The sequence below is a fragment of the Hakea prostrata genome, chromosome 8 (genome assembly GCF_041222555.1).
Source record: "Hakea prostrata isolate BN-2017 chromosome 8, UWA_Hpros_2, whole genome shotgun sequence".
Taxonomy (NCBI): Eukaryota; Viridiplantae; Streptophyta; class Magnoliopsida; order Proteales; family Proteaceae; genus Hakea; species Hakea prostrata.
The window spans coordinates 17,204,302-17,228,966 of record NC_142607.1 but is presented as its reverse complement, the minus strand read 5'-3'; positions in this window follow the sequence as shown (position 1 = coordinate 17,228,966).

Below are 24,665 nucleotides of genomic sequence, written 5' to 3'. Positions count from 1 at the left end.
ATCCCAAAAACAAGTTAATTACATATCCAGAGGTTCCATAAATACACCAAGGAAATGGGGCACTAAGCTAGGGTTTCTTCTGTCCTAATGATGGTCTCCTCAATGGTATGGATGAAGAAAGCCCAACTCTTCCGCTCCCGCACAATCGTGGGGCTGACCCTGGTACGGATAATAATCCTCCTCGGCACCAACACTCGGATCTTCACAGATGCTACCACCCGGAGGGTAGTATGCGGAATCAAAGTCTGTCTCGAAGGGGGTGCCATCATAATCTTCGGTACCTGTAGGATAATCTAAAAACATTTGTACAAAAGGAATGAGTTCGAAGAACTCAGCAAGGCAGTTATTCCATAATTAAAACATACATAAACAAACATAACATAATGTGATGTGATATGGAACATATGATGCAAATATGATTCTAACTCTATGAATGCTAGTCTCTATGGTAGACATGCTTTAAGTCATAGCACCATACTTCTTTGGGTGGTCAGTCACTCCCCCTCAATCATACAAGATATCTTGGGTCTGCCAGGGAAGTTCGATAAAGTCATCTCAAAAACCATGGTAAGGGAATCGGTCACCGCTCTCTCACATTGCCGTTTGGTATAAGTATTGGTGCATGTCACAGTAAAGCCTAGCCCAATGCAAGTCATCTACTCAGTCGTATCAAGTCAAATCCAGATACATCCATTCCTCGCCCCTGGCGATCCTTTCCGGTATCCTTCACACTAGAGTCAGCGAAATCCCAGATTTCGGACTCATCAACCCTATTGGTCATCCACAAATAGTAAACGGGAAGCTCTCACGTCCTCTCACGGATTGGTTACCGGTCTTGAGCACCCGTGAGCCCAAGTCTAGCCATTTGCAACCCTACCAATAAATGGCCCCTTCCGGGTATCTGTAGCATGGTTTATGTCCCCTACCGGATTGGTTACCGGCCTAAAGCGCCCATCAAACCATACACTACCACGGGTCGTTCGGTCTCAATGCCCTTCCTATTCGGGTCTGACACGACAAGGACATCCTAGCCATACATCTAGACAAGTCCTATATATGTCATCCAATAACCCGGGAAAGTGTCGATAGGCACCTTCGGAGAACATCCCATACTATTCCCTCCGATGCCCAAGGACAGAAGTGTCAATAGGACACTCCCCAATCCAAAGTTATACGTAGGCAATCACATATTCAAATTCATCATTTCTCATGCATCTAATACATCTTCATAATAAAAGTTACATCATGATATTGAAATGAATCATCATAGACATAAGTAATCAATAATAATTTAACATGACAAGAGTATAAGAATTTCGATGCTACTGTCCTAACACATGTATAACAGTCTTACAATAATTAAAAGAAATCAAGAGGTTCTATTCTTTAAGTAAGAACACAATTCATAAGTTGATGGCCTATATTGTTTATGGAGATAACCATCCTTACCTTGGGTTGAGTAAATGATGAATTGAGAATACCAAGAAATGGTCCAAAAGAATTGTTAAAACCCTAAACAAACATCAATAATAAGTTAGAGAAGAAATCGGAAAGATTGGATGTGAAATGGTTCTAAACTGGCTAAAGTTGCAACAACTTTGGTCGATGGCATCGACCAAAGAGGATCGACCAAAATTCTCTTCGGGACAGAATAGTGGATTTTGGGGGTTTTCATCCGAAATTGATTTTTCGATGTTCGGATCAATCTGAAACTTGGGGGATTGCTTAAGGATAGTAGTAGGACACTATAAATCAAGAAAACAACATAATCCAATGGTCTAAATAGAAAGCCCCAATTTGAGCTATCAAGTTCAAGTAACAAGCATTATGGCATGGCTTGGGATTGATTGCATTGACATAGAAATGGCATGAAATAGCTAGGGGAACTTATAGAAATTTGTTTGGAATCAAATAATAGTGATAAACATAAACATAGTATACCATACAACTCAGTTTTGTACAAAAAGACATGATGTTGAGAGGAAAATCAAGAAATACATATGCTAGGCTTGAGATGGAGGCATAGCATCAATAGATGGCTAAAGAAATCATAGATTAATCATGAGTAGACACTTGGAGTGATGGTTGCAAGGTTGCAGCACCATCTCCAATGTCTCAACAGCAAGAGAGGAATGGAAAAGAATAGAAAAAGGTAGAATAGAGAGTGGAATGATGATTCATATCTTGATGTTGAAGATGGAGGCAAGAATCAACAATAAACAATGTGTTTTTGGTGGAGTACCCTTCATATATACCTAGGAGTTGCTTTGGGAAGCTCTCCCCACATTTTCAGGAGTGAAAATGATTGCAATAGGGCTCAAGGCTCGAGGTTATAATAATTAGAAAAGAGAATATTCCATGGAATCATTAACTTGGCTGACTGGGAAACTTTGGTCGATGGTCTTTGGTGGATGGCATCGACCAAAATATTTTTCAGCAGAAAAACAGGTTTAGTTCAACAACTTCAAGTGGGGTTTTGAAAGGCTATACAAGGTCAAATTGAGTGAGGTTTTCTTTTACAATTCAATCAAGAAGTCTAGTTTCGGGGAATACCTTCGGATTGTGCATGGGAGGTCATTAAGTAGCTCAACCAAATCAATCTTCACCGATGCGCAGACTTTCCTTAAACACTAACAATGCATTTAAGTAAGGGGTATCATCGTCAATGTCCATGGGCTCGGTCTCCGCATCAAAGTTATCAATCAGAAAGGTCCACAAATCTCTTCTACCACCGCTTTGGGTCTTCAGGCCTAAATACAACAGTGGATCCGGGTAAGGGTCAGGGTTAGAATAGGGCTGGATATTACTAATATGGAGAGTTTATGATCTGACCGGGTTCATACCTGGTCCGACCCTCGACCCCGGTCGAGACGGAGAAAACCGAATCGCTCCCGAGCGAGCCGGAGCCGGAAGATGGCTTGCTGAAGAAGAAAGATTATTCTGCTGCAAGCGTGCCCTAATCTTACTTATGGATTAGGGTAATCACCCCGATGCACGGAGACTCAAACTGACGGCTGCGGATAATCATCATCAAAGGGATAACTATCGCATAACCTAACGGTTATCTCAGGAATCCTCTACTGGTCCAAACTAGTAGAAGTCTATCGCTCAACGGATCTTATTGATGAGATCCAACGACTACCCGAAGAAGGCTCGAGTGCATCCAACGAAGGAGATTCGAAGGTACACTCTATATAAACCTCACTACCATACAAGGTGAGGGACGGATCAATCGATCAAAAAGAATACTATCTGAGACTCGGGTTCGGATACATCGATAGATCCAAACTATCGGGGATCAGATCACCTTCTTCATTCATTAGCCGGCTTCTAGGAGCCGTTTGTGATTAAGTTCATCAACGACTTAGCCTTGAGGTGGACGACCGGTGGGACATGACGTTTGTTTTGGGGACATCACGTGGAGATCTAAGGGCGAGCGATTTTGGACGATCATGGCGGCGTGGGAAAGACTTGAAAAAGCCATGGTGACTAGATCAGCAGCCGAGAGGGCACGCAATCGGTGTTGAGAACGGGGTGAATAATCCAGATATTCCGAAAGCAAAATCTATCGAGGTGGATGATGGCGGAGGACGAATCTTCCTCGATACAATCCAAGATCAATTGGATCAGGTAAAGATTCAACTCTTGGAGGTGAGCCAAGCACTCCGGTGCTCACCAGACGAGTGGTTTTACCACAGAACGATCAAAGATTGGGGAGACGTGCATGACGTGATCAAATACAGGACCAAAGAATGGGAAGACCGGAATGTTGATCAGAATTTCCGTGAAGGAGACCGAGGACTTGGAGGATTGATGATCAACCAACGAGGCGATCGGTTGGAGCAAGAGAGTACAACTGATTCAAATACAAGGTTGGATCTTGGGGTAAGAACTCACTCACGTCGAAGAACCGTTCGTGATGATCGAGCGTTCGTGAGAGAGAAAGTTCGTGAAGGAGGACTGTTCGTGATGATCGAGTAGCACGAGATGATCGTGTATCGAGGTGTGATCGTATTGCTGAAGATCACCGAGAGATTGGTCAAGAATTGGCCAACATCAATGAGAAGTTAGGGCAATTGGCTAAGGGAAGAATAGCGAGGATATTTACTCGGTCATTCGGAAGACTCCTTTGAGCCGATTGGGGATATCGGTTTCCCATAACTTTCGTTTGCCTACCTTCAACGTTCGATGGCTCGGAGATTCAACAGCTCACATCGGTATTACCAACGGACCATGCGGTTGGTAATTCGATGAAATTTTATGCGGGGTTTCGGTTCATCTTTAGCTGAGCAGCACACAAAGTGGTTTTCTAACCTCCCTGGAAGGATCGTAAACTTTGGAATTGGGGCCAATTCATAGGGCGATTCGAGTGGGATACGAGGTTAAGAAAACGGAAGAAACCGTTCGTCAAACAAGGAAAGAACGAATCGATCGAGAGAATTTAGAAAAGATTCAACAAAGTGACGATGGAGATAGAAAACTTGGATGAACAGTAGCGAACCGCTCTATTCACGGGACTCACAAATCGGAAACTCCGGAGTTATTACTACGGGATATACCCACGACATCGAGTTGGTACGAGTGATGCAGAAAAGGCTGAAGTCATGGAGATTCTAGATGCGCGCCAGGAGATAATAAAGTCTCAATAAGGAACAAAAGGCTCTGAGAAGCGAAGCCAAAGAAGAATGTTCGCGATCGGGTTGGAAGATCCCACCTTGGCCCAAAGATCCCCGGTAGAAGTGAGTACACTCCATTGAATGCTCCTGGGCCGATATTTTGAATATCCTCAAAAGAAAAAATATTTTGAAGTGGCGCCTAAAATTCTTTTGAAACCGGAGAGCAGCGGGATCGGGAAAAGTATTGCCGATTCCACAAGGACTATGGTCATTACACTAATGATTGTCGTCATCGAAGGCGAGATATTGAGAGATTGATATCTCGGGGACATCGTCAGTTTGTTAGCGGGAGAAGGAGGAGCCACGTGGGCACGTGCGGCTGCCCTAAAAGGAATCGTTCGGTTAGTTCGAACGATCAAGGGAGAGCCCCGAAGTCCAAAAAAGGCAAGGAGGTGATTGAAGCGCTACTCGGTCACCGATCCTTACCATCTTGGGGGTCCAGAGCCGAATCATTTCGGAGTTTAAAAACCAAATCCAAATTTGTTGGAGCCGGAGAGGCGCGAAGCGGAAGAAGCTGAATGGTGAAGATTCTATCACCTTTAGCGAAGAAGACGAAAGAGACGTTTGTTTACCTCATGTTGATGCTATAGTCATCAAGGTAGAGATTGCACGGCGGGAAGTGCATAGAGTTTTGATTGATACAGGGTCTGCGGTGACCTAATTTCTTACGAAGTGTATCAAAAATTGAAGGTGGATCAAGACTTGATGAAACCTTCATCTACACACCTATATGGCTTTGCGGGGTCGTGCGGAAGCGGAAGGATCGGTTCGATTGGATCTTTCCATTGGAAGTTTTCCTAAAGAAACAACTGTCCGAATCAATTTTTTGGTGGTTCGAGAACTACCAGCCTATAATATGATTCTCGGGCGACCATCTTTATCCAAGATAGGTGCTATTGTTTCGACAAAGCACTGAAGATAAAATTCCGACTGATATGGGAATCGGTCAAGTCTCTCCTCGACCGAGAAGATCTCTCGGCGGTGTTATGTTGCCTATTTAAAAGACAAGGAGGGTCCGAGGAAGGTTCTGCCCTCCCCATAGAAGTTCGAGATGATCGGGAAGAGACAGAGATGCAAAGGCCCGAACCAGTGGAGAAAGCTGGAGCAAATCCAGCTGTGTACCGAGGATGAGAAAAAGATTACTTATGTCGGGTCGAGCAGTTGGAAGAGTTTAAAGATGAGTTGAAGTTATTTCTTCAACGAGAATAAGGATGTATTCGCATGGTCTGCGAGGACATGCCGGGGATCGATCGGGCCATTGCAGAGCACAAACTCGGATAGACCCTAAGGCGAAACCAGTGATACGAGAAAAGAAGAAATTTCTCTATTGAAAAGTATGAAGCCGTTCGGAACGAAGTTGAAAAACTTAAGAATTCTGGTTTCATAGAACCAATCGAGTGCCCAACTTGGTTGGCCAACGTGGTGATGGTGAAAAAGGCAAATGGGAAGTGGAGGATGTGTCGGACTACACGGATCTAAACAAAGCTTGCCCAAAAGATTGCTACCCGTTGCCTCGGATTGACCTCTTGATAGATGCTCTGCAGGATATGAAACTTTAAGTTTCATGGATGCCTACTCGAGGTATAATCAGATCCTTATGAATAAGGAGGATGAGAAGTATACGGCTTTCATGACTAATCGTGAAAGCTATTATTACAAGGTCATGCCTTTTGGCTGAAGAATGCGGGAGCAACATATCGAGAGGGCGTCAACAAGATTTTCAAAGAGCTGATAGGAAAGAATGTTGAAGCATATGTTGACGACATGCTTGTGAAAAGCTTTACAAAAGCAAACCACATTGCAGATTTGGTGAGGTTTTCTCGATCGAGGAAACATCAAATGAAGTTGAACCCAAAAATGTGCCTTTGGAGTCTCCTCGGGCAAATTCTTGGGTTTCATGGTATCACGAGAGGGAATTGAGGCAAATCCTGCCAAAATACAAGCTCTGGTTGATATGGAGGCTCCCAAAACCGTTGGGATGTACAATGTTTGATGAGGGAGAGTTCTTGCCTTAAATCGATTTATCTCCAAGTCGGAGAAAAATGTTTGCCTTTCTTCAAGGCACTTAAAGACTGAAGGGCGATAAGGAAGCAAAGTGGACTGAAGAGTGCCGAGAAAGCTTTTGAGGAATTAAAAGAAGCACTTGGACAACCACCGATCTGTCCGGACAGAGAAGGGGAAATATTACAGCTATATCTAGCGACATCCCTTTCGACGGTCGGTGCGGTACTTGTTCGGGAGAAAGATAAGAAACGTGGCGATTTACTATGTAAGCCGCGTGTTGCTAGATGCGGAGACGAGATATTCGCAGATTGAGAAGCGAGGCTCGGCTCTCATGATGGCCGCCGGGAAGCTAAGGCCATATTTTCGAGCTCATCCAATTGAGGTATTTACAACTTTTCCTCTTAGTAAAGTTCTTAACAAACTGATTTGTCGGAAGGATGGTATCTGGTCGGTTGAGCTAAGTGAGTTCCAAGTGAGTTTTAAGCCCGGAACCGCAATCAAGGCTCGGGCATTAGCCGACTTTGTAGTAGAAACTACTGCACCAGTGGAACATCATTGAGGATCCCATTAACCAACCACTGGGAGGTATATGTGGATGGTTGAGTAATAAAGATGGGGGTGGAATTTTATAAAAGTAGGGTTTATTATTGATATGCTTTAAGATCGCATGATGCAAGTAATCGGCGGAATAGAGGGATAGGGGACCGGTTGTCAAAGGCATTAGCTATTGCAGATGTTACTATTTATAGTGACTCTCGGCATAGTCAACCAAGTCCAGGGAGTATGGCATTAAGGAACCACGCTTGCAAAATATCGGAGATAGTGGGGCATTGAACAATGAATTTGAAGATATCTCGATTTCGAGGAATGAAAATTCGGTGGCGGATGAGCTATGCTAGCAAGCAAGGAAAAGAATCTAGACCCTGGTCTACATTGAAAGTAACTTTTCCAAGTTATCATGAGAAAGAAATTTCTTATATTGAAGCGAACGCTGGATGGATCCAATAATCGAATATCTAAGAGATGACAAGTTCCCGGGATCAGTAGAGGCAAGGTTGATCAAGATTCGATCAACTAGATTTGTCATTGAATGGGAGATATACAAAAGATCTTACTGGACCCCTTATGAGATGTATAGAGAAGGAGCAAAATCAGCTTTGGCGAGTTCATGAAGGAATTTGTGGGCTCACATGGGTGGGAGAGCACAAAACTAAGGCTTGGGTTATATTGGCCTAAGATCAAGAGGTGCTATGGACACGTCGGATGTAGGCGCAAATTCATGCAGAGTCGAGCGGGAAATTAGACTTCAATCTAAACCTATTCCCTTTGCAATGTGGGGAATTGATATCATGGGCAAACACCAAGGCATCGGGCGACGGGAATATCGATAGTAGCAATTGATTACTTCACAAATGGGTAGAAGCCGAGGACAACGAGAAAAAGTGGAGAAATTTGTGCTTGAATCAATCATAATCGCTTGGGATTCCAAAGATAATGTCTGACCATGGTACCGGTCAGCACAATTTGAGCAACGGGAACATATATGATCGAGCATCGATGTCCTCGGTAGCATACCCAAAGAAGGAGGTAGAGGTTACTAACGAAGCTCTTGGAAGGAATAAAGAGAAGACTGAAGGTGACAAAGCTTCTTGGGTGAAGAACACAAATGTCGTGGGCTTATAGAACTACGGTTGAACACCACGGAGAAACTCCATTCAGGTTGGATATGGATCGAAGCATTGGCCTGTGGAGATAATGGCGGGGACGTTACGGGATCGTGAGTTGAGGAAAAAGCAAATGAACAAGCTGTTGATAGTCTTGATTTGTTGGACGAAGTTCGGGCAAAGGAAAGCACGAACTCAACATTATCAAAGAAGGATAGCGTCTCATATAATACCGAGTGAAGAATCGTCGGTACTAGCGGAGATTTGGTGTTGAGAACACAGAGGCACAAAGAAAGTTGGACCTTCTGGGAAGGATTATATGATTGTGAAACCGGTCGGTTAGGAGCTTACAGGTGAAGAACATTGATTCGAAAGAGTTGGATCGTTCGTGGAATGCTAGGCATCTCAAAAAGTTTTATCCTTGAGGATGATTTCGATTTTGTTAGTGATGTAATCATTTCAACCAATCAATGCAATTTTGGTTTTCAACAAACTATCTTTTGATTGGGGGCACAACACCACATCAAGAACAAGATCAACTATAAGGCATGGATGAAAATCGTTGGGTCCTTAACACTTCAACGCTTATGGAAAATTTTGAACTTTCTTAAGTCGGGCATGGATGAAAATCCAGTGAGTTCCTTTGAGGGTCGGTTTGATATCCGAGTGAGTTCCTTGAGACTTATTGAATTTTTGAATTATCCTTAAGTATAAGGCATGGTTTAAAAAGTGAGTTCCTTCTGGACTTATTGTATTTCTAAATCCAAGTATAAGGCAGGTTTAAAGAGTGAGTTCCTTCTGGACTTATTGTATTTCTCCGGAAATCCTAAGTATAAGGCACGGTTTAAAACCGTGAGTTCCTTCTGGACTTATTGTATTTCTGGAAATCCTTAAGTAAAGGCATTGTTTCGGACAACTAAGACCTAATGCACGGCGATTCAAGTGGCTAGCAAAGTTCAAAGATAAAGTAATTTCTTATTTCTTGAAGATCCAAAGAGGCAGTATCAAAATAATTACAAGAGCTGGATACAATCTTTGATCAAAGAAGAAAGTCAAAGTAGTAACAAGTTATACAAGATCGAGACTTTGTAGAACAACATATGAGTCAACCATTGGTGGGGAGTCAAAAAAGAAGAGAAGAAATGAGGATTACAAAAATATTTGATATTAGAAAATCTAATTCAACCTGTCGCGCAGGAGAAGAATGGTCGACCAAACGGGACAGCGCATATGACTTCTTGCGGAGAATAACAGGAGAATCTTCGGATATTGCATAATATCTGGATCGGAAGGTGGAGGATCAATCTTATCCTTGGTCCGGTGGAGGAGAAATACGGTGGTAAAACTCGGGATGGCAAAAGCAGGGAGTGTATCAAAATGAGGATCTTTCCTTAATATTGATTCACCGTTCTCACCATCCCGCCGCAAGTTATAAGCATTCAGCATATCAACAAAGGCTCGTGTAAATAGAAGAGGCTCGGAACATCGTTGAAGGGATTCGGCAAAGGAAGACTTGCCTTTGGGTAATGTTTGAGATCCTTTAGCTCGACTTTCAGGTCGCTCAGGGGATCTTCTCGGCATCATCCAAACCACCAAGCGACAATCATGAATTCTTTTCTACCTCCAGCTAGATGAAGCGAGCAACTCAACATCTTTAGCTTGGAGATTTCGAAGCCTAGAAACTTCATTGCTCAACCCTGAGTCTAGTACGCTTCCACTTGGTTGTGGAAGTTACAGAAGACTGAAACAACTTTCGAGTTAGCGAGGAGCAGAAAAGTAATTTTTCAAAATCGAGAGGATAATGAAGAAAGACTTACATCACAGTGACTTCGTCTCATCGGAAGTTTGGAAAGAACTACGCTCTCGAAGTCATTGAGCGGGACACCACAAGCGTCAAACTCGTTGACACTAATTCAGCAAAGGATGAGAAGGATGAACTACACCAAGCAGGTGAGCTTCATCACTTGTCACCCCGGTTCGGTGGCAAAATCTCACTCAGGAAGAGGAGGATGCCAAACAAGCACTAGAGTTAGAAATAGGAGAGCACGGGGACCACACTTCATCACGCCAACATAGTTGCCTGGATAAGAGTCTTCTTCGGGGTGACAAGAGCTCACGAAGATTGCGGAGCACCATCGGCACGGGTGATCAAGATTTCCGGGAAAGAGTCACGCAAAGGAGGCGCGGGACGCATCAACGAAGCTGCGGAATCGACTTGAAGATTCACGGCGCGCCTTACGCTTGGAGGATTCACTAGCTGAAACCAGAACCACCAGCGGAACGCTATTCTTACGAGATTTTGCTCGATAAAGTTCGGGTTGATCTTGGGAGCCACTATGCAAAAAACAAAAAACAGCCGTATCGGATAGAAATAAACGGAACAATGGGGAAACCTAGTTTTCTAAAGCCGACGGACCACAAACTAAACCCCAAGTATAACTCGTGTTACTTTGGGGGGAAGGGGAAAGAGATGAGAAATCAAAAAACTCACTTGTTCGGAAATGGATAGAGCGTCGTTGGAGTACGAGGAATACGGAGGCGGGCCGAAGGACGAAAGGTTGCTTTGGCACTTTAGCAAATCTATCTTGCGAAGTCGGGATAGATGGAGAGTACCCACGAAGGCTTTAAATAGCCTCGGGTATAAGACGACGGTTGAAGGCTAAGGACAACCGACGACCAGATTGAAACGACGCTTCGAAATCCGCAAAAAGCAAGATCAACGGTCGAAGGGATGCCACATGGAAACATGTGGAAGCGAGCACCTGATGCAAAGAAACCTCCAATCGTCGCATTGCCATTAAAATAATGGATGTATTTCCGATTCATTGGAAACGAGTGAATGGTACACAAAAGCGGAAAACGTTTGAACTTCGCAGAAGGGAAATGTGCGGACTTTGCAATAAATGAAGTAGTGGGGAAGATTAACGTATCTTCCCGAAACGCATCTTCACAATATTTCTATAAGATCATTATTCGGCGAGGAATGAAAAGTTAAGTGATAAGTTTTATCATTAATACTTTGATATTCAAGGCAATACTTCGCAGGAGACGGGGAAATTTTGAGGCCAACATGAATAAAGAAATGTCTATTCATTATATTGAGGGTACATCTTTACAAAAGAACAACTCCCTAAGCCTTTTTTTCATTGTTGCCCGAGGGGGCCCCGGTCGGGAGGACTTTTCTCGGGACCATGAGAAGAGCCTTCCTCAAGAGTGGCATCGGCTGAATCCTCTACAACAACAACTTGAGACTCAGCTTGTGATTTCTCCTCTGGAAGTGCCGGCTCGTCATCTAGATATGCCTCATATTGAGGGTCAGCTGGAAAAGGATCATCTACTCCCCGAGCCCGGCCGGAAGATCCATACCAACTTTCCCGAAGACCTCCGGGTGGCATACCTCACGAAAAGGAGCAAGTGTCGAAGTCGGGATCGTTCCAAGGATCTGCTCCCAAACGTCGTTACGCCCCATGCGATAAGCCCTGAATGTTGTAAAAACCTAGCAATTCGGAGAAAGGTACGCGTCGGGTATTTCCGAATGCACTCCTTCCGAAGGTCCGGCTTTATATGCTCGGGCTTGCTAGGGATTGCCAACCGGATGTTCTTGAGCTCCCTACTTTTGATTTCAAGGCGTCACCAAACAACGTGGCAGTGCCTTTGCTTCCCGGCCTCGTGCTCGGCAGCGAGACACGAATTCTCGAAGCTTCAAGAGTTTCCTTGAGGGAGATCACTTCTTCCTCATGCTCTGCAGCTCCACGGTAGCGCGCAGACTGGTCTATTTGAATTGGCCTTGGCCAATTTCTCTTCACAAGTTTCAAGAAGCAGGTGCGACCAACCCGGCTCAATGCTTCCATGTGTTGATAAAAGCTCAACATAGCATTCCCGGGAAGACGGAAGATATCGAAGAAGTCATAAGAAATTATGAAAACATAAGTAAGCAAGAAGACCGTTACCTTGTAGATTGACTAACAAGGGAGGTGTCATCCAGGGCTTCAAACTCCGGCGATCGAAGGAGCAAGACTAAGGGAGCTCCACTGCAGCTTCTCGGATCCCGAGTGACCCCGTCGGTCATCTTCGTGGTCCACCGGGGGATGAAGACTTCCTCACCATCCGTCGAAGCTTTAGATTTTTTGTTGGAGGGAGCATCAATTGTGTCATGCCTCCTCTTGGTTCGGACGGAGGAGGAGACGTTAGCCCTCTCCACCATTGGTTTCTTCCCTTTACCCGAAGCATCGGCTATAGGCCTGATATTCCCGATACCCCCGTAAGAGGGGTCGGGAGAGGGAAGAGAAGCCTCTTGATCTGCAGCAAGACCCCGGGCGATCGTTGCTCGGGTCACAACAGCCCTAGTGGCCTCACCCGAGCTTTCGTGGTCGTTCGGGGAGGCACCGCAAAGAAGAAGGACAAGAATCGAATTCAAGACATATCACTTTAGTCAAATCAAAGGATGATGGTTAGAAGCTCACAATGAGCCAAGCCCCATCAAGGATGGAGTTATACTCCATTCATACCATGTATCTCTTGATACCACGGAATGAATTCCATCTTCCCGATGGCCGCCTCGCTTCTCTGGATAAGGGAAGGCCCCGGTTACTTGGACGAAGAAGTAAACTTCCTCCAAGTGGTCGGGAAGTTAAGATCTGATGGAGGCGCCGACGGAAAAAGTATCGTTCGTGCCATCTTTTGTGATTAGAAGGGCAAGTTCCTTTGACAAGGATGCTGCCCCTCCAATCAAGTTCACCTTATTGCGTTTGAAAAGAAAGACCCATCCGGGAGGATGGGAGATAGAAAGAACATGAAAATGTACAAAAAGAGAAAGAGATGGCATGATGCCAAGCTCAAAACACAAACCCAGAAGCCGACGATGAGACGCCAGCTATTGGGGAGGAGCATTCCGGGACAAATGTTCCAGTGATTCAAAACTGCGGAGAATAAAGGATTAAAAAGGGAAAGCGAACCCCGCTTCCGGTGCATCTATGTACAGAGAAAATTCACCCGAAAGGGATGAATCAACCCTCTCATCGGGGTGGGGAGCCCTAACCGATATGAGGAAGGAAGGTCAAAATCTTGGACAGCTGAAAGAAGGGTTTCTCCATTATAAATGGAAGGAACAGAGCCGGCCCACCATTGGACCCGGAGGTTTGAGGCTGCCTAGAAGACTCGACGATCTTGGAAGACCCGGATCGACAAGGACAGGGGAAGTTTTGGTTTTTCTTTCAAAACCTTTTTGAGAAACCAGCGAACTCCCCGCAGAGGACGGTTAGGGTTTTGTTATCACTATCCGACTGTTCGGGAGCAGGAGAAGCAAAAACATCACGCTATCACCAACATGGGGTACTAAAGAAGCCCTATTGTCCGCCATTACTCGTTTCATAAACTACAAAAAGAAAAGACCAAGAAACTTACCGATTCGGTGAGACGGAAGCTTGAGAGCGGGAAGGCGCAAGGCAGACAACAAAGGTTCAAATTCCAGACGGGAAGAATGAAACCTACGAAGACAACGAACCGTTTAAAACTCCCGCACGAGTGTTCGGGAATCGAACGATCGAGATTGATTCAAAATCAATGATCATGATTCGAGACGTTTTGAAAGTTTGAACTCACGAATCCGAAATAGACGTTCGGAAACCGTCGCTTGGATGACGTGAGCCACGCGGATCAACCGCAACGAAGACATGTGGCCTTACACTCACAACGCTCGAGGAAAAGTGACCACCGCATTAAATGTGATATGACATTTAATGAAGCACGCCGAGATCATCACCGACGACGAACCCAATTAAAAACCAAGCCCTCGGGATCGACCGAACGCTGGTCCGGGGGCTCGTGATATGGAGAGTTTATGATCTCGACCGGGTTCATACCTGGTCCGACCCTCGACCCCGGTCGAGACGGAGAAACCGAATCGCTCCCGAGCGAGCCGGAGCGGAAGATGGCTTGTGAAGAAGAAAGATTATTCTGCGCAAGCGTGCCTAATCTTACTTATGGATTAGGGTAATCACCCCGATGACAAGCAGACTCAAACCGACGGCTGCGGATAATCATCATCAAAGGGATAACTATCGCATAACCTAACGGTTATCTCGAGAGTCCTCTACTGGTCCAAACTAGTAGAAGTCTATCGCTCAACGGATCTTATTGATGAGATCCAACGACTACCCGAAGAAGGCTCGAGTGCATCCAACGAAGGAGATTCGAAGGTACACTCTATATAAACCTCACTACCATACAAGGTGAGGGACGGATCAATCGATCAAAAAGAATACTATCTGAGACTCAGGTTCAGATACATACTGATAGATCCAAACTATCAACGTCCTGCTATCTAGATCACCTTTCCCGTTTCTTCATTCATTAGCTCGTGCTTCTAGCGAGCCGTTTGTGATTAAGTTCATCAACCGACTTAGCCTTCGGAGGTGGACTCCCGACCCCAGCGGTCGGGCCACATCTGACGCTTTTGTTTTGCAGGACATCACGTGGAGATCTAAGGGCTGAGCAGATTTTGGACGCATCAATTACAATAACAATGGTCCTAGTGGTGGTGGAGGAGTATAGAAGCGATTACATGTTCCATTATCAGAGACATCATCTCTTAGAGATATACAATGGAGAGACTCAGTACACACATGCCACCCAAGATGACGATCATGGTGGTGAGCTTCATCATGGTCATCCTATGAGCTACACTCTACCAAGGAGGGCGGGAGGGCCATAGGGGGGACCAGAAGCACATGCATGGCTATGATTATAGTGACGATATTCGATCTATGGCTCATATGACCATTTCGATCCGACGGACAGCTTGTCATGAGCAATGGGGTCCACAAGCTTGGAGGAGTCCGTAGGCTCCACATCTACTTATGGTTATGGTCTCTCCTGCTCATGGACACAATGGTTCATACCCATCTTCCAGGAGTTTGCACTACTATGGGTACAATGATGGACCATCCACGAGCTTGGATGACTCTAAAGGCTCCACATGGACCATACCTACTTATGGGGGATAGGATGGTTGGGGTCATCATCATCAAAGTGTCCCAATTATCCCTTCCGGTGGCTAGAGGACAACAGGTATTTTGGAGGCAGTATATGAATATGGTATGCCACCAGACCCACCATTATATGCACCACCACCACCACACCTAGCAGGGTCTCTTGACTCTCTTCTATATCTCTATTCTCATTTCCCTCTTGATGGGAGTAGTTTTCTAACAATAGATGATGCCAATTATAGACATCTCATTTATCTGTATCTCGATAACCATTAGCATGAAATGTCATGGAGTGACTTAAAAAATATGGAGAAGCTCATAGCTGCAACCATTGGGCATTTTGACTTGGCACATGAGTCACAGGACTCATGACAGATGGATCCATCGAGGCATAATACTTGGTATTGACGTTTACAGGTGGTGCCAACACAGGTATATACTTGGTTGTATTTGTGTACTAATATTTTACACTGAAATTTATTGTTCTTGTGCATATTTATTTTCTTTTAATTGTACAGTCGGATATGTTTCGATCAAGAACATCAATTTAGGTGAGGTTTTAGAGGAAACCAGCAATTCTAGTGTATTTATTGGCATCAAATTAAGGTAGACACCAGATTTGAGCTCAAAATGACCTAAAATATCCCTCAAAATGGGGGTCGAAATCTGGCCTAAATTTGGCCATATTTCGGCCGAAACTTCGGCTAATTTCACCAGTTCACCGGGTTTGCCAGAGGGCAAACAGGAAAAAATCGCCAAAGTTTTTGCACTATGTTTACCAACACATTATAGGCAAAATGATAATTTCAATTCTAAATTAATAGAAAAGTTAACAATGGGTGATTTGGAATTTTGAAAAAAAGTGAACTATGGGCAATTTGGAATTTTCTCACTTAAGTGGGCAGTTAAGAATTTAGGCTCAACTTAAGTGAGCACTATGAAAAAAACTCTTTCTTTTTTCATTTTTTTCCTTTTCCATTCTTTATAGAATTTTTTTATTTTTAATTTAAACAAACTCACTCTCCTATACTTGGACTCTATTTATTCAAACTCCCTTACTCAAATATTTACATTTGATGCCCACAAAATCCAAACTCTGACATCTCCTTCTCCCTTAATGTTTTTAAGTACCTTAGTTTCCACACTATTTTTTAAACCTAGTCAAGTTCTCTATTTCGAATTGAGTTGGTTCACTTTATTTGGTTTAAACTTATTACTTGAAAACTAAAAAGGTTCGAAAGGGATTGACCAAAATACCTTCAATTAAAATAAAGACAAATAAAATTACCAGTGCACCCTTACTCATCTATTGAAAATTACAATTATAACCTCATACGGTATTTTCAAAGAGCCACATAGATGAGTCATGGGGAATCCCTTCACACGACTAGGGGTAAAGCTACAATTATACCCCTATATCCTATTTGTTAAAATGATTCAAATGCCCCTTAATTTAGATTCTAGTTGCAAAGTTAATCCTAAACTCTAAAATTATAGTTGTACCCCCATGTTCTCTTCTCAAATAACCATACAAGTGGTTTCTGGCAATGGGGTGGTGGTGGGTGATTTCAACAAGGTGAAAGGGGAATCCCTTAACCCACCTATATGTTTATTTAAGAATAGAATGTGGGGGTATAATTGTAATTTTAGACTTTGAGGCTAACTTTGAAAATAGAATCTAAATAAGGGGCATTTGAGTCATTTTAACATAAAGGATATGGGGTATAATTGTAGTTTTACCCCTAGTTGGGTGAAGGGATTTCCCTTGACCCTCCTATGTGGCTCTTCGAAAATAGGGTAATATTCATAGAGTCCAGATTGTCTCTCTCAACTGAAGCACCACTCTATGCTCCCCTGACAACTGTTGATCACAAATTATAAGGGGGCTCACAAGGTTAGGATGATGGGGTTTATTTTTTTAATGTTTTATTATTTTTCACTTGTGAGCCCCACATAATTTGTGGTTGTAATGCCATCAGGGGAGGTTTGTGCTCCCATGAGGAGAGATGATCCCCACTCATATAAGTAAGGGTGCACTAGGACATTTTTGTATTTCAATTGAGGGTATTATGGTCATTTCTCCTATGATGTTAAATGTGAAATCCCCAAGATTTCTAACCCGTTAGCCCATGATTTCAGGACCGCAAACTCGGGCCTCGAGTCGGCAACAACTGTGGACCATTCGAGTCGAGCCCGAAGGTTCGGAAGAGGACCTAATGATCATGGATGAACCTAGTGATGATTTGATAACTCTTGTGGAGTTTAAAAAAAAAAGAGAAGATTAATCACGATGGTGTTAAAATGTTATTTTGGCACGTCCATAGATTGGCGATGAAGAATCCAATTGACGCAAATAAGGTATCAAATCGAAGATCGTCGAAAGACCTTCCCAACAAGCCAAAAATCACCGAATTCAAAGTCTGTTTGGGGGGTCCAACCATGGGTCGGTCGGTTGGGCCAGTTGGGTGAACCAACCCCCCACCCCATTTTCTATTTAGGGGCAAAAACGGAATTCGAGTTTTTAAGCTCTAATTTATGTTTTAACTCACCCGTAACCGCTTTTCTTTATGCAAGAACAAGTTTGAGGCTGTGGGAAGAGGAGAAACCAAGGAGAAGAGCGGTTCACATCCTTCAGAAGGTGTTTTATGATACAAATCTTCACGAAAACATTAAGAAATGTGAGATTTATTTAATCCTTCTCTTAGACACAAATATGTGGACAACTCTCTTCTCTTTATTCGTGGAATTGTGGTAGTGGGAGTATGTTAAGGTTATTGTTACCTTTGTTTTCTTGTTTTATTATCCCTTTCTAGTATAAGAGTTAATTGTGCAATCCCTTACTAAGCTTGATGCATTTTGACTCTTTAGGTCACCCACGAGTGATTTCGGAGAGCTAATTTGGGGCTTTTTAATCTAGATTAAATTGGACCAAATTAAGGACACCCTTATGATCTCTTTACTGCCAATTAGATTTCCACAAGGTTTCGTTTCATTTTGACTTCAATTCAAGGGCGAAATTATAACTTTTAGCCGATTTAGGTTAAAAAGGAGAGTTAAAACCTAGTTTTTTGTTTGGGTTTTAATGGGAATATTTTGAGATATTTTTCTAAACTCAAATTAACTTCTATTTTATTTTTGTTAATTCTCTTGCATGATTAGGGTAAATTATCCTTTTGTTATTTTCTTGTGGGAAGAAATTACTGATCTTTGAATAAATGAATCTAGTTGGAAGGTAAAGAATAACTAACCACATTATATTTAATTAATTGTTGTTATTTTATGTCTTCTATTAAATACATAAATTGCTGTAATTTCTGTTTATCTTACTATAATTGTTTGTGACTTTGCACAAAAGGAAGGTAAAACTATTATTTATGATGTTGCTCTTTGCCTTTAAATCTATTATTGTTGTTATGAAATGGAATGTAAATGTATGTGAAGGGAGAGGGAGAATATTATTATTCTTTCTACCTTGTATTTTCCACTAGAGTTGTGGGTTCACCCATTACCCTAGTAACCTTATGTGGTGTCATTAAACCCAATTGCATGATTTATAGGTGTCTAGAAGTGTTGGGCTAGGAATCCTTATAAGTACTATTACCCTTCCGGTAGGGGTATTGAAGCTGGTTAACCTATGATGTTAGTAGTTGGGACTTGTATATCGAGCAGACTCACTATCATCATAGAGAGGTAGGGTTGCATATAATAGATAAGGGCTCTTGAGCGCTCAAGATCAGTAACCAACCCGTGAGAAGACATGGAGAGCATCTTGTCCATTTGGTGTGGATGACTGCAGGAATGATATCCAACATATGTCTCCCGTTGAGAATTCCATTCATAGGTGGGAAAGTATTGAACCAATAGAGAACTAGGTGTGAGGGGAGATATCCAGACCATATGTAGTATGAGACTGTATGATTTTGCACTGGGCTTAAGTTTATCCCTGACACACTCCAGATCTTATACCAATGGTGATGTGAGAGAGTGGTGACTTGATCACAACCATGGCTCGATGAGACTTTACCCAACAGTCACGGAGAACCCAACAATCGTGCTTTGGTGCCATGAGGGAAGAGTGATGAGACCGCCCAAAGAAGATTAGTGTATGACTTAATGCGTGTCTACTTTAGGGATTACATTATAGAGTTAGGAACCTCATATCATCACCACGCATTTGTTTATTTATATTATTGAATACATGATTATCTTATGAATTATGATATGGAATATGGATGAATATATGATGTGAATGTTAATTACCTCACTGAGTTCTATGAACCCATTCATTTATTTTTGTTTGCTCTTTAGACTGCTCTATAGGTTATGAGGACCCCACTATCATTGAAGATCCTTTGTCAGGTGATTATTAGGATGGAGTATTTGGAGAAGAAGTTGAGGCACATGACGCTTCTTGTTCGTACCAAGTATGCTCTTATGGAGTTTCTTTTCCTTAGAGTTTCCTTAAGTTATTTCTGCTGTAAACTTTGAACATTCTTTCTTTTATTTAAACTCTGATGTTTAGTTTTTGAAATGAAGTTTTGGATATTGTAATATTTTTCTTTTTTTTTTTCATTCTTGATTATTAAATACTTGAACTGGTTTATTTCTTGTCTATTTAATTTTACTTTATCATGTATTGTATGGAATTGTTATTGAACTTAGATCTTGCAATGTATTACCTCTACGGCTATTCAGATATGACCGGATCCGACTGGGTAGGATGTGACATTAAACCCTTTAAAATCATGCTAGTTTTGAAGTAATAATGTTTACTGTATTTTGATAAAAGATAGAGGAAGAAGAAAGAAAATATAAAATATTAAAAAAATCTCAATATGGATTTTTCAAAGAGGGAGAAAAGGGGGAAAACATAATAAAAATAATTAAAAAATTACTAAAATGGATTAAAGAGATAAAAACAAATGATAATTTATCCATTTTTAAATATCAAAGGGAGAAGAAATGGTAAAAGTTTACTTTTTTAGAATAAAACTTTTGATACGAGAGCAAAATAGTCTCAATAGTCTTCCCAATGCTCTCCTAAGCCATATTCAAGATGATGCAAATGAAAGATTGTAATCTATTTATATCCTCTATACCATATAGTATACAAGTTTCTTGTGCAGAAAAAAAAAAATAAAGACTAAACAGAAAAAGGATATAGAAATTTTTGCAATAAAAAACACAAGCCAAATAAGAACACAACAGCTGTAATGATGGTTGGCCAGGCTGGCTAGCTCTAATAAAGATTTCATAATCTAAGTGTCACTTGCATTTTTTTTTTAAATCTATTCTATTGGGAGAATGCTAAAGCCAAAATCTATTATATATATATATATATATATATATATATATATATATATATATATAGTAAAAAGTAAACTCTAATACATGCTTAGTGTTTAGTAAAACAGTCGTTAACATTCTTTTTTCAAAATTTTTGGAGGTTGAGAAGTTCGAAAAATAACGACTTGGGAAATGGATCCACTTGGCTATGGAATCTTATCCAGAGTACCTGATATTTTATGTGTCAGAAAAAGTCAAGCTCATAATAAAATTAGGTTAAATTAAAAATATTATCCTCCTCTTCTTTTTCGTCGTTATCATTATTATATTATGGATTAGATATCGATTATCGAATAGATAAATATGTGATTCAAAACGCACGCCTAGTTGTACCATCCGGGATTCTTGTGAATCCAATTTTGGAAAACAATTCTTACAAAAAGAAATTCTGAAAGGTAAGAGAACTTGATGAATTGAGCAAGAGGGATTACATTTGGACTAGAACCGTTATGGAATTTGAATTATCTTATTAGGAACTACAAGTAACCCATCAAATGCCTTGTTGGGGGTGTATTTAGGCCGGACAGAATCCAAAGACAAATCTCGATTCGGGAATGAGAAACCCGGGTGTAAACAGATCAAAACGAACACCACAAAAACAGAACGAGGTTAGGGAGGGGTGAAACCGAGATTGAGCCCGCACACCACAAACAGCGTCAAATAGTTTAGGATGTCCAAATCCACAACCAAACATATAATAATTAACCCAAGATTTGAAATTTATAGATTTGAAATCTCTAGATATTTGAAATCTCTAGATATTTGAAATCTCCAGACTCATGTAACCAAACGGGCCCTTAAATAATGGGTAATTTTCATCTGGACCCCCGAGGTTTGATCTATTTCATTTTTAGTCCAAATAATCGGACACTTTGCATCTTCCTCCCCTGAAGTATCCAACAAGATTAATTAAAGACAAATTATAATTTTTATGACTAAAATACCCTTATACATATTCTTTCTTTACCATGTTCTTCTACTCCGATGATCAATTGGAAAAATCCGTTCAAGACCCTTCGTTCCAAACCCTAATCCAAACCTAGATTCAATACCAATGAACAGAACATTTTTACTCCCTGTTACTATATACCTAAAAAGAGAACCTAATGCTTGATAGGAACATCTCTTGGGGTAGTAGTTAAAGCTCTTTGGCTTCAATGTATCATAAGAAGATCAAGAGGTAGATTCAATCAAACCAAGATCGAACTCACTGGAATCCGGCGTTTTTCCAACCAGATTATTAATGACTACTGTTCCTTTCATAGTTAACCGAACGATTTTCCGGTCAACAAGCTGAGTCTGTAAACGGCAGAGCAGCTATTGAACGGTTTATCAACTGGTCATGAGCAGAGTACAATCGGCCGGTCGTGAAATAGGCTTTCAAAAACATTAGGGAGTTGCTCTGCTTTGGGATTTTCTCGATGGTTGAGGTAAATTATAGGTTAGCCGGTTCTTTCGGAGATGTAAAGAAGGGTTTGATCTTTGTCGAACTGAACTTGCCATTGAAGTTGATGGAGAAACCATCGGTGTGAAATAGGCTTTCAGAAACAATAGGGAGTTGCTCTGCTTTGGGATTTTATTGATGGTTGAGGTAAATTAGGCTTTCGAAACAGTAAGGGAGATGCTTTGCTTTGGGATTTTCTCGATGGTTGAGATAAATTCTAGGTTAGACGGTTCTTTCGGAGATGTAAAGAAGGGTTTGATCTTTGTTGAAATAGGCTTTCAGAAACAATAGGGAGTTGCTCTGCTTTGGGATTTTATCGATGGTTGAGGTAAATTAGGCTTTCAGAAACAGTAGGGAGTTGCTCTGCTTTGGGAATTTCTCGATGGTTGAGATAAATTCTAGGTTAGCCGAAGGGTTTGATCTTCGTCGAACTGAACTGGCCATTGAAGTTGATGGAGAAACCATTGGTGAGACGATTCTCTATTCATTGAGTCAATTTATGAGTTTAGAAGGTATAGCGGTGGAGAAGAAGACATCGAAGCCGTAGTACGGCCTGCCAACGGTGGTGAAGACGATGGTTCCTCTGGGCATCATCGTGTTCCTTTGGGCGTCATCAAAATCAATAAATTGTTTTTCCCTTCATCAGGTGGTGCCGGAAGAACACCAGCAACCTTAACGTACGCCGGAGGGGAAGTAATTGGTTTTGGAGAAGCATGGAGTGGATCTCATCATTCGCCGGTGCAAGTTCGAGTTGGACAGCAATGCAGAAAGCTATGATTTGGGAATTTCAGATTGTGGGGTAAAAATGTTCTGCTCATTAGTATTGAATCTAGGTTTGGATTAGGGTCTTCAACGGATTTTTCCAATTGATCACCGGAGTAGAAGAACATGGTAAAGGAATAATATGTATAAGGGTATTTTAGTCATAAAAATTATAATTTGTCCTTAATTAATCTTATTGGATACTTCAGGGGAGGCAGATGCAAAGTGTTCGATTATTTGGACTAAAAGTGAAATAGATCAAACCTCAGGGGGTCCAGATGAAAATTACCCTTAAATAATCCTAGTGAATTGTTATTAGGTCAAATTTAGTCCAAGTGATCGCTACAATGGAATTGATACAACCAGTGGATACATGATCAATATAAGTATGACCGAAGGTTTAGGGGTATCAACGGTGCAGTTTGGAGCGGTTTCAAGATAGGCTTAATTGTTTCGAGCTGAGAAACCCCCAGCCCAAACCGGCCCATTTAAAAGATAACGGTTTCATTAATACGGTTTCAGTGCTGTTTCGGTTTAGTGTGGTTTGGGTTCGGGTTGACTAACGGTTTGGACTAATGGTTTGGATTCGGTTTGGCTAACAATTTGGACTAAATTAAAAATCGATATTGAAATGGGCTGGATTTGATTAGGACTTAGGACCCACATAATGCAATTTCATGTCTCATCCAAATTGAGCTCTTGAATTTTTTATTTTATTTTTTTAATTATCTTCTCCACTTCATTATGGAGATCTCTTGAGAATCCAACACAGCCTCGTGAATCTTTTGAAAATGAAAGGAGTGGAAGAGGAATTAGAGGGTGAAGGGAGTGTTAACAGATGTATGCATATATCAAACTATCAAAGATGTGCTTTTGAACATAACACACGAAAAGGCCAAAACCAAAATATATAAGACCCACATAGAAAACAATCAAAACATCAATGAAGTTTTCAAAATCGTTAGAAGTAAAGTAGCAAACCATCACACTCAGATTCTCAGTGAACGACACAAACAGAATTATGAGTTAATATGAAAACTAAAATTCATGTTTTCTATTTAAGGTTTATGACCCTCAAGGCAACATCGACACACAGAAGTTCCCAATTTCCCATGATGGGTTGTGAATCTATGAGCGTTTGCAAGAAGAACCTTACCTAGAATAGCCGAAGAGATGAAGAGCGAGAGAAAATATGTTGAAGACTGAAGAGTAATCAAGCACAATCGTCGCTGCTATAGAATCGCAGTTAATGGACAAGGAGATGAAGGGCGAGCAAACATAAATCAAGAAGATGCAGACTACCAAAGCAATTGAGCAAAGTTGTCGGCGCTGCTTGCTTGCTGCTGTTGCTGGAGTTGTCGTTGCCGAGAAGATGAACATGAGAGAAGTAAAAGAAACAGGGAAAGTGAAACACCCAGTGAAAGTTGAAACCCTGATTTCATTTAATGAAAAGTGAAATAATGAAACTAAAACACCCCATTAAGAGTTAAGAGTTAAGACTTTAAAATAATAAAATTAAATGAAATTTGAAACTTAAAACTAAAAAACGTGTTAAACATTCAAAGTCTCAAACACTGACTGAACTCTGAAGTGACCTGTTGCATTAAATTCAATGAGTCATTAATTTTATTTAATGTTTTAATTTAATTTATGTAAAAGGCTAACGAGTTGTAGTTCAGGCATATTGGTTTAAGCTAGTGGGCCACACATGGGCTGGCCTGGCCCAACCCGAAACCATTCAAGCTAAGAACCATCAGCCCAATTACGGCCCATTAAGGAT